The sequence below is a fragment of the Malus sylvestris genome, chromosome 16, assembly GCF_916048215.2.
Source record: "Malus sylvestris chromosome 16, drMalSylv7.2, whole genome shotgun sequence".
NCBI classification, from domain to species: Eukaryota; Viridiplantae; Streptophyta; class Magnoliopsida; order Rosales; family Rosaceae; genus Malus; species Malus sylvestris.
In genome coordinates, this window is record NC_062275.1 from 19,119,626 (window position 1) to 19,129,120 (window position 9,495).

At 37.7% G+C, this 9,495-nt stretch overlaps 1 pseudogene; it reads left to right on the top strand.

The window, feature by feature from the left end:
- Positions 1 to 707: 707 nt before the first annotated feature.
- On the top strand, positions 708 to 9,155 carry LOC126609183 (cellulose synthase-like protein E2; annotated as a pseudogene).
- Positions 9,156 to 9,495: the final 340 nt, after the last annotated feature.

The following is a 9,495-nucleotide window of genomic DNA, read 5'->3' on the forward strand; positions in this document are numbered from 1 at the left end:
AGATCTGTCGATCTCTCTTCTCCCTTAGCCTCGTCGGCGCCGTCTCTCAAAACTCTCCTTTCTCTCTGCACCGAGCCCGAGACCCACATACACACACGCACACCATTGCACCTGCTTCAGGAAGACACCTATTATCATTAGCAACCTCGTTTTTCTCCCTCTCCTTCTCGTCTCTGCAACTCAGCGAACGCAGGAACTCCGGCGAGTTTCTTGAATTTATCCGGTTAGGTAAGCTTCGGTTTACCTCTTTCTGTTCCACATTGAAGCTTATATGTGAAATTTAAGTTCAAAATCGTGTTTTTGCAAGGTTTTTGGGACGAAATCGGCTCGAGTTCGCACAGATCCATCTTCGGCGTTCTTCTCCGATTGGCACAGATCTAAGATATCGCGATAATTTTGGAAATATTGCGATATTATCGGTATTATTGATAATATCGTGATATTTTGACGAAATCTTATTGGATAAGCATTAAAATATCGTTAACCCGAAAAACCAATATTATCGACAAAATATCGCCGATAATATCGGCATTTGAGACCATGGTTACATCCAATGTAAAAAATTTAAAACTTTTACAGCTGTTTTCCACTAATTTTATTAATTAAATTATTTTGTAGACAGTGTTCTTGTCCTTTAAAAGGAGGTGGAGGATGTTGCTTGTTGATGCTCGAGTGCAAGAACACATATAATTGCCACATAAGAAGCTATGGAGAATTCTAAGCTCATTCTCCATCTCTGCCACATCCACAAGCTTTCAAACTTAATCAATCGAACACATATCCTCATCCATTTGATCGCTCCAGCCTTGTTGTTTTACTATAGAGCCTCTTTCTTTTTCCAACACCCCAAAACCAAAGCCACAACCCTACCATGGCTTCTTGTCTTCGCCTCGGAAGTCCTCCTTGCCTTTGAATGGCTCCTCATCCAATCACTTCGATGGCGGCGTTGAATATATCACTGCCAGCTCATCAAAACAGTTGTAAAGGATTGGATGATGTAATAGTTAGTTGAAAGAGTTAGTTCTCTAGTCAGCTATATATAGTTATTGTAAACAAATAGTAAAGTTAGTTCATTGAGTTTAATACAAAAGCTTCATTCATTTCGTTCTCACATTTCTCTTCTCTCTGTAAACCTTCATTTCTTGATTTCATAATTGTTCATCTCTGATACTTCTTCAATGTAGTTAACATGGTATCAGAGCCACCAGGCTTACGCTGTGGATTCTGGTGGTTCCATTTCTTAGTAGTTTGCATTTTTTTTCCTTCTCTAGTTAAGTTTCTCCTTAAATTTTCATTAGATTTTCCAAGCTTCCGCGATTGTTCTTGGGTTGATTTTTCTGGGATATGAATTGAGATTTTACATCTCGATGAATCTGACACATGCGTCGGCTTCAAGCGAACAATCAAAGATTTCGAAGAAACCCAAACTCTCCCGCAACGCTTTGATTCTCCGACTGCAATTTGAGAATAAGATAGCCACTCGTCTGAAACAAGACACATACTTCATCGAAAAGAGCTCTCTTTGTTTGGTCTCCGAGTCCTCCAAGAAGGTGAAGAGTTCACCTCATGGCCAAGTCTCTGAGACCAATCTTGAAGAACTTCAAGAATTTTCCAATTCTGCGAATGAAAAGCTCGTATCTTTGGATTTAATTTATGGGTTTCCTGCATTTGATGGAGTAGCCCAAGATTTCATGGGAAATTGCAAGGTGGGTCTTGTTTCTGATGGTGAATTCGTGACAACTAAGACTACAAGGACTCTGGATGATGAAAAGAAGGGTTAAGGCGAAGTGGGTTTCTCTGGGATTCAAAACTCAATGCTTTTGGAGTTTGCAGACCACCACCAACGAATACTTCATCTCAATGTAGTCAAGTACATTCTCATACAAACCCAAAAGCCAAGATTGTTCTTTCTCTGCGTATGCTTTTTTTTTATTTACACTCTGTTTTCGCTTTTTATGATATTTTAGTGGAACTGGTTGTGAAACAATTTGGGTATTGCAAATTTTTTGGTGATTGTTTGTTCAAGATTGCAAATCTTGGGAGCTCTTCAGGTTATGATTATGTGCACTCCAACTATTTGAAGGAATGAGTCAGTGAATTCTTTGATCTCTACTCTGTTCTCTGGTATGGAAGAAAGATCATACATGGGTGCAATCGAGATGTTTGTCGAAATGCCCAACTCAAAAGTTTCATGTGAAGGTTATGTTTTCAGTCATTTTCTCCAAATTCTTGAACAATTAGAATGAATCTTTTCTGGGTTTTTGGTGGTTGTTAACGGTTTCGTGAGCAGCTGGTATGCCTATCTCGACATCAGGTTCATCATTTTCACAAACCATCTTGAAAAATTCTTGTTTCTTTGATAGGGTTTCTTGTATGTCAGTTTATCTGTTAAAGCCGATAGCCATTTTCTGCGAGCTTGTTGAAGGAATACAAAGGCCGATAGCCATTCCTTTTTTGTTGCGTGATTAGTTCTTGGTTGTTTGCGATTTGTGCACTCGAAAAAGGCCGATTGTCAAGAGTGTGTTGAATGCAATTTGTTTCCTCCATAAGGCCGATAGCAGGAGTGAAAAGTTCTATCTCAGATATTGTGTGTTACTTCTTAAAGGCCGATAACCGGAGTAACGTTCTTGAAAAGTTTTGTTTGTTCTTATTGTGTGCAACTCCATTAAGGCTGATTGCCGGAGTGCAATTCTTGTTCCCTTTTCTTCATTGAAGGCCGATTGCCGAAGAGGGTTGTGTTTCTTAATTTCTGTGATTGTAAAGCTTGTTGACTGTGAAATATTGGAAACCTTATCGCAAAAGCTACAATGGTGTAGAAATCAGTTTGAGAGGCTGAAATTCTTTGGGAAGTTGGTTGATAAGTATGAAATGACACTTTTAAACACCAAGAACAGAGGATTCATTGCTGATAGGAGCAGGGCTAGGAGTACATCGACAAGAAGGATTTCATTGTTCTGCATTTCTCAAGAGAATCCAATCTTAAAGCGTTATGGAATTGGGAGGAAATTTGTTGCAAGCTTTGATCAAGTTGGGATGAGACCAAATAACTTCTACTATCAATTGACTTGAGAACATGTGCTTCCCCGGTGGATGATGACAAGACAGAATCAGGCGGTGCCCCTTGGTTAATTTGGACATCTAAATAGTCTTGATGAAGAGATTGCCCATTTCTCAAGCACTCATACAATCTCAAACTGGGAATCCCAATTGAGATTGAGGGGGGATGTTGAATATATCACTGCTAGCTCATCAAAATAGTTGTAAAGGATTGGATGATGTAATAGTTAGTTGAAAGAGTTAGTTCTCTAGTCAGCTATATATAGCTATTGTAAACAAATAGTAAAGTTAGTTAATTGAGTTTAATACAAAAGCTTCATTCATTTCGATCTCACATTTCTCTTCTCTCTGTAAACCTTCATTTCTTGATTTCATAATTGTTCATCTCTGCTACTTCTTCAATGTAGTTAACAGACATTTTCGCGAACCGTGTTCCTAGAGAGGCTTCCGGAGGATGACAAGCTTCTGCCGATTGACATGTTTATTTGCACAGCGGATCCGGAGAAGGAGCCAACCGGGGGGGTGATGAACATGGTGTTATCTGCCATGGCAATGGACTATCCACCGGAAAAGCTTCACATGTATCTCTCTGATGACGCCGGTGCTGACGTGATTTTGAATGGGATGAGAGAGGCTGGGAGGTTTGCAAAATAGTGGCTTCCGTTTTGTAAGAGGTGTGGAATCGAGTGTACGGCTTCGGAGGCTTATTTCTCTGCAGGAGAGGATGATGGCGATGAAGATGGTGGTTTTGGGGGCAATGAGTTCGTACAAGAGAAAGAGCATATGAAGGTTAATTATAATTCCTTTTTTTCCCCCCCCAAAAAAAAAAAAAAAAAATCCTTTACTGTTTTTGTATGTGTTTGTGTATCAATCAAAATTTTAAAAGATGCTAGGCGTTTTGTAGGATGGCGGGTTGGGGTCTAGTTCCTAGGTGGCTAGGTACATAAATTACAAAATAAAATGACTTATAAATTATAAAGTATTAGAACATATTGAAAATATGAGGAACAAGTATATAATGCATATTCATCCACGTACTCAACAAGTCTCTTACATTTTACTGAAAAACTAAAATGTAAAATAAAAGTCATCAATTTCCTATCTAAGTCAGAGTTACGAGCTAGGCAAATGCCTAAGCGGGTCTAGGTGCATTTCTTAATTTTCAAACGCCAAGAGGCTAATCGGAGCAGTGGTCAGTTGTCTAGTGCCCAGGCGAGACCTAGACAGGGATTTTTAGAACAATGATGTCAATCAACACCAAAATTCCCTCTTACATTTTCTCACTAGTTGAATGTGAGAGAACATAAGCAATTTGTGCATTCTGAATGATAATTAATTGAGTCTATGTGTTTGAGGCTCATTATTTCTGAGAAGATACATAAAATGGTCAGTTAAAATGACAAAAACAGCAATAGCCGAAATGAGTGCAGGATGACTTTTTTTTGTTATTTCTCAAAACAAATAGTGTTATAGTGTAATAATGCAACGTTATGTGTAAATATATTATTACGTGATGTTGCATTATTGAACTGAAATATCATATGATGTCAAATCCGTTTTTTGGTGATACCATCCACTCTTATAAAGTTTTGATTTATCAGTGCTAAAATTATGATTTCATTACATATTAACATGTAATTAGTATTTTCCTAGTGATATATAGTAACGTTGTTAAGCCTTGCCTCATCATCAGGCTTGCTATAAGAATTCAACCACAAAAGGACATAATATTGTAAGGAAAGACAAATATTGTTTAGATATATATACAAATTCATCGTAAGATCCATACCTGGAATTTTGGCAGGTAATACAAGAAACGTCCAGTGATGATGAGGATGCAACTCAAGCAAATGAAGCGAAAAAATGTACCTCTTCTTATTTATGTTTCTTGTGAAAAAAGACCTTCTCAACCTCACCATTTCAAGGCTGGAGTGCTCAATGTTCTTGTATGCATGCATCTCTCTCTTTTTGTAAATTTTCCTCAATTTATGTGTCGATTTTAAGCAAAGTTTTAAAAGACGTTGGGCACAAGCCGGGTGGCGGATTGGGACGTGACTAGGCGGAGCCTAGGCGGATGTACGTAAATTTATTATATATTGTGTAAATAAATGCCTATTTATACTTCAACAAACACAAAATTTTATTGGGATACCTAAATTATAAAATAAAATGGCATTCAAAATATAAAGTATTAGGACATATTGAAAACATGGGGAACAAACATATAATGATGTTCATCTAAGTAATCAACAAGTCTCTTACATTTTATTGAAAAAACAAAATGCAAATGAAAGTTAACGATTTTCTGTCTAAGTGAGAGCCGCAACTTAGACGGATGCGTAGGTGGGGGCGTCTTGGCGGGCTAGCTAGATTCCTAAGTTGGTCTAGACGTACTTTCTTAATTTTCAAACGCCTAGAAACTAATCGGAATAGTGACCAATAGCCTAGTGCCTAGGCAAGGCCTAGCAGCGCTAGGCGGGGATATTTAGAACAATGATTTTAAGTAATATTCTCTTGCCATATATGTGTATTACTTACGTTATGTATTGTCAAGTTAGCTGCCAATTAATTACTATGTCTTAAAAAATAGTTCATTCTATTAATTGATAATTCAGATTGACAGTTTGGCATAATTACCTACATATTATAATATTTGATAAGTGAATGTTGACATTGTTTTGATCAGCTACGTGTGTTGGGAGTTGTAAGCAATTCACCTTACATATTAGGTTTAGATTGTGACATGCATTGCCATGATGCAAATTCGGCACGGCAAACAATGTGTTTCCACCTTGACCCCAAGATATCACCCTCTCTAGCATTTATTAAATTCCCTCAAAATTTTCACAACATCAGTAACAACAATGATATCTATGACAGTCAGTTGAGATCAGCACTTAAGGTACGTAAGAACTTACGGCGCGTTTACTAATCCTTAATCAAATTGAAGGGAATTGAATTGAGGGGGAATTAGAATGAGCTGGAATCAGAATTAGATTCCTGTTGAAGTTGTTTACCAAAATTGTCTGGAATCGAAGTAGAAATGACATTGATCTATATAAACTGTTTACTAATTCATATGAATCGAAATAAAATTTAATATAATTACTAAAGTACCCCTGCTTAACTAATCTATTTTATTTGCTAATTATTTTTAGGGAACTTTAACGAAAAGCACCCGGTACTGTTCACTTTAACGAAAAACCACATTTTTACACTAAAAAGTCAATCATGGTACTATTCACTTTACCCTTTATTTTGTCCTTATCATTAAAACTCAAAGTTTTCAGACCCTTTTCATTAGTTTTCCTTTATTTTTAGTAAAACTTTTACTCTTTTTTTTTTTTTCAGAGAGAATTTTTCTTTAGTAAAATTGTTACATTTTTTTTAGAGTAGAAATGACCTTCCATCTTCACAAGGTCATTTCATCGAACACTTGGAGAGCACATTCTGCATTTCAACTCCTTCCACCACCAAAAATTTCAGCTAACAGCTTCCAATTTTTCTGATTTTTTACAGTTCCATTTCATGTCGAAAAGTCGAAAGCTTCACAACCTGATCATAGAGCAAGAGACGAACCCATCAAACCCCTACCAGCAAGTTGACACCGACAAAATCGAAGAAGTCCAGTGCCAAATATCCCTCTCGGACTTCCCCGGAGGTTCCGAGACCTTAGAGATCGTCGCCAAGTTTTGCTACGGCGTCAAGATCGACCTGAGCTCCTCCAATGTCGTGCCGTTACGTTGCGCCGGAGAGTATTTGGAGATGATGGAGGAGTACTCGGAGGACAACCTCATTTCGAAAACTGAGAGGTTTCTCTCCCAGTCAGTGCTGAAAAGTTTCAAGGAGTCGCTCAGAGCTCTCAAGTCCTGTGAGCGAGTTGCGCCTCTGGCGGAGAATTTGGGATTCTTCTTGGTTTGTGGTTTGATCTACTTTTGTGGTTTAATTGTTGTGGAAGATGATGGTGGTCGGGTCTGTGTCCTGGGGAGGGCAAGGGATGTGCGACAGTGGTGAGGGAGGGCACAATGGGTAAGAAAAATGGAATCCTCACTTCCTCAATCCTCCGGAATCCAAATACCATCTAATTGTTACGAGTCCAATTCCTCCAAATTTCGGAATTGGATTCCAAAATTGGTGTGGGACCCACTAAATTTTGATTACCTCAAATTTGGTAAACACCAGAGTATTCCGTAATCAGAATTCAATTCCGTTTTGTGATGCCGATTACCCTTACGTAAACGTGCCATTAAGGACCAAACTTTACATTAATCAATTATATGTCATATGTACAAATGCATATAATAATCTTTGACTAGAATTGGTCTTGACAACTTGTATATAAATAGGTGCTATGGAAAGGTTATGATGGGCTTGGAGGGCCATGCGTGTCTGGTACTGGCTACTACATCAAGAGGGTGTCCTTATGTGAAAGTTCCATTAGTGAAGGCAAATACAAATTCACTTAATGAAATACCTTAATTTGGTTTAATAAGCATATATATTAAAATTATGAACTTGTCTGTAATATATGCGTTCATACGTTCACTAAATTAGTTTCACTATTGAATGATCAGCCGGGGATGCAATGAAACTTAGACAATGTTATGGTCCATCCAATGAGTTCATCAAATCCCTCCGCCAAATCAACAAGCCTGATCATATGTTCATCCAGAGAAATAATGCACAGCCAAATGAAACCTAACTACTAGCCTCTTGTGCTTATGAAGATGGCACCAAATGGGGTAAAGAGGCGAGTACAATTAATCTATTGAAACCTTAATTATTTCGAAAAAAGGAACTATGCCAATGTTAGTCAATTGTGAGAAGTTGATACGTGTCAGTCCTACAATGTATGAAGAGCTTGTAGTAACCGGCTTGGGAGGTGACTGAGCCTAGCATTCCTCCAACTTTATGCTAATGGTGATCTTCTTTTATTTGTGGCATGCAAAGCTTGGATTTCATTTACATTGCGAAGGTTGGATTTCAGTATATTGTGATCCAAAAAGGCCACAATTCTTGGGCAGTGGCACCACCAATTTGGATGAGTTTTTGGTCCAAGCGACAAGATGGTCCTCTGGCTTGGTTGATGTTGCTATCTCCAAGTTTAGTCCTCTTATATATGGCCCTCTCAAAATGCCCACTTTTCTTCACAGCATGTGTTATGCAGAACTTGCCCTTTTCCCAATTTTCTATTTCTTGTCCCTCTGGGGCTTTTGCTACCATTCCTCAACTCTGCCTACCCTCAGGTAATTTTCTCTCATTATACCTATATTTTTTTTACAAGTTTCTTTAAAAATTCTTTTGTATAAATTATTCAAAATATATAATTACTTCCACTATCGAGGGAAATGTTCACTTGCTTTATGTTCTTAAGATTGAAACTGAGCCATTTACTATGGTTGATCATGAACACATGTGTGGTAAAAAATTCAAACTCACAGTATGTCGATAATATAAGTATTTGTATAGTATATAAGAAAGCATTACCCACTTAATTTGTTGTTATACAACTTTAGTAGAAGGATTTTGACATGATAGTATGACGGTCTTGTTCTTTGCAGGTCTCAAATACTTATTTCATTGTATTTTCGTTCATATTCCTATCATCTCATTCTAAACATTTATACGAGGTGCTCGCAACGGGGTCAACATTTCGACATTGGGTAAATGAGCAGAGGATATGGATGATGAAGTCAGTCACATCCCATTTATATGGTAGTGTGGATGCTTTCATGAAGAAACTTGGTATGAGAGCAGCCGGTTTTTTTCCAACGAATAAAGTGGACGACGTCGAACAACTCAAGCATTACAATATGGGAGTATTTGATTTCCAAACATCACTACTATTTCTTGCTCCAATGGTTGCCCTAGTCATCTTGAACATGGCATCGTTTGCTGTGGGGATTGCTAGAGGGATCTTTGTGGGGGAGTAGGACAAGATGTTCTTACAACATTTCATACCCTTCTATGTCATAGTAATGAACTACCCTACCATTGAAGGAATGCTTATGAGGAAAGACAAAAGAAGCATTCCACTATCTGTTACCCTACTATGTGCCCTCATTTTTTATTTTTTTGGTTCTATTATTTTCATGTAGCAAGGACATGGCCTATATATGTATCCATTATATACATACATTTTTACTATTAAATGTAGGGGTGTGTAAAAGATGTACTCTTATTTTTTGTTGTCTAAAAATTCTACTATTTACCACTTAATATTATGGTCTAGTGGTATTCCTCTTCACTTGTAAGTGAGAGATCTTCGATTCAATTCTCGCCAAAGGTGAATTTGAATGAAATTATTGTTAGCTCATTATGAGATTAAGTCCATCCATTATCCTTCACCCTCGAAAAGAATAGGAATGCACGAGTGGAGCCATAATTTGGAAGAAAGAAATGTCACCATTAAATTCTTTCATAGTGATCGAAGCAACG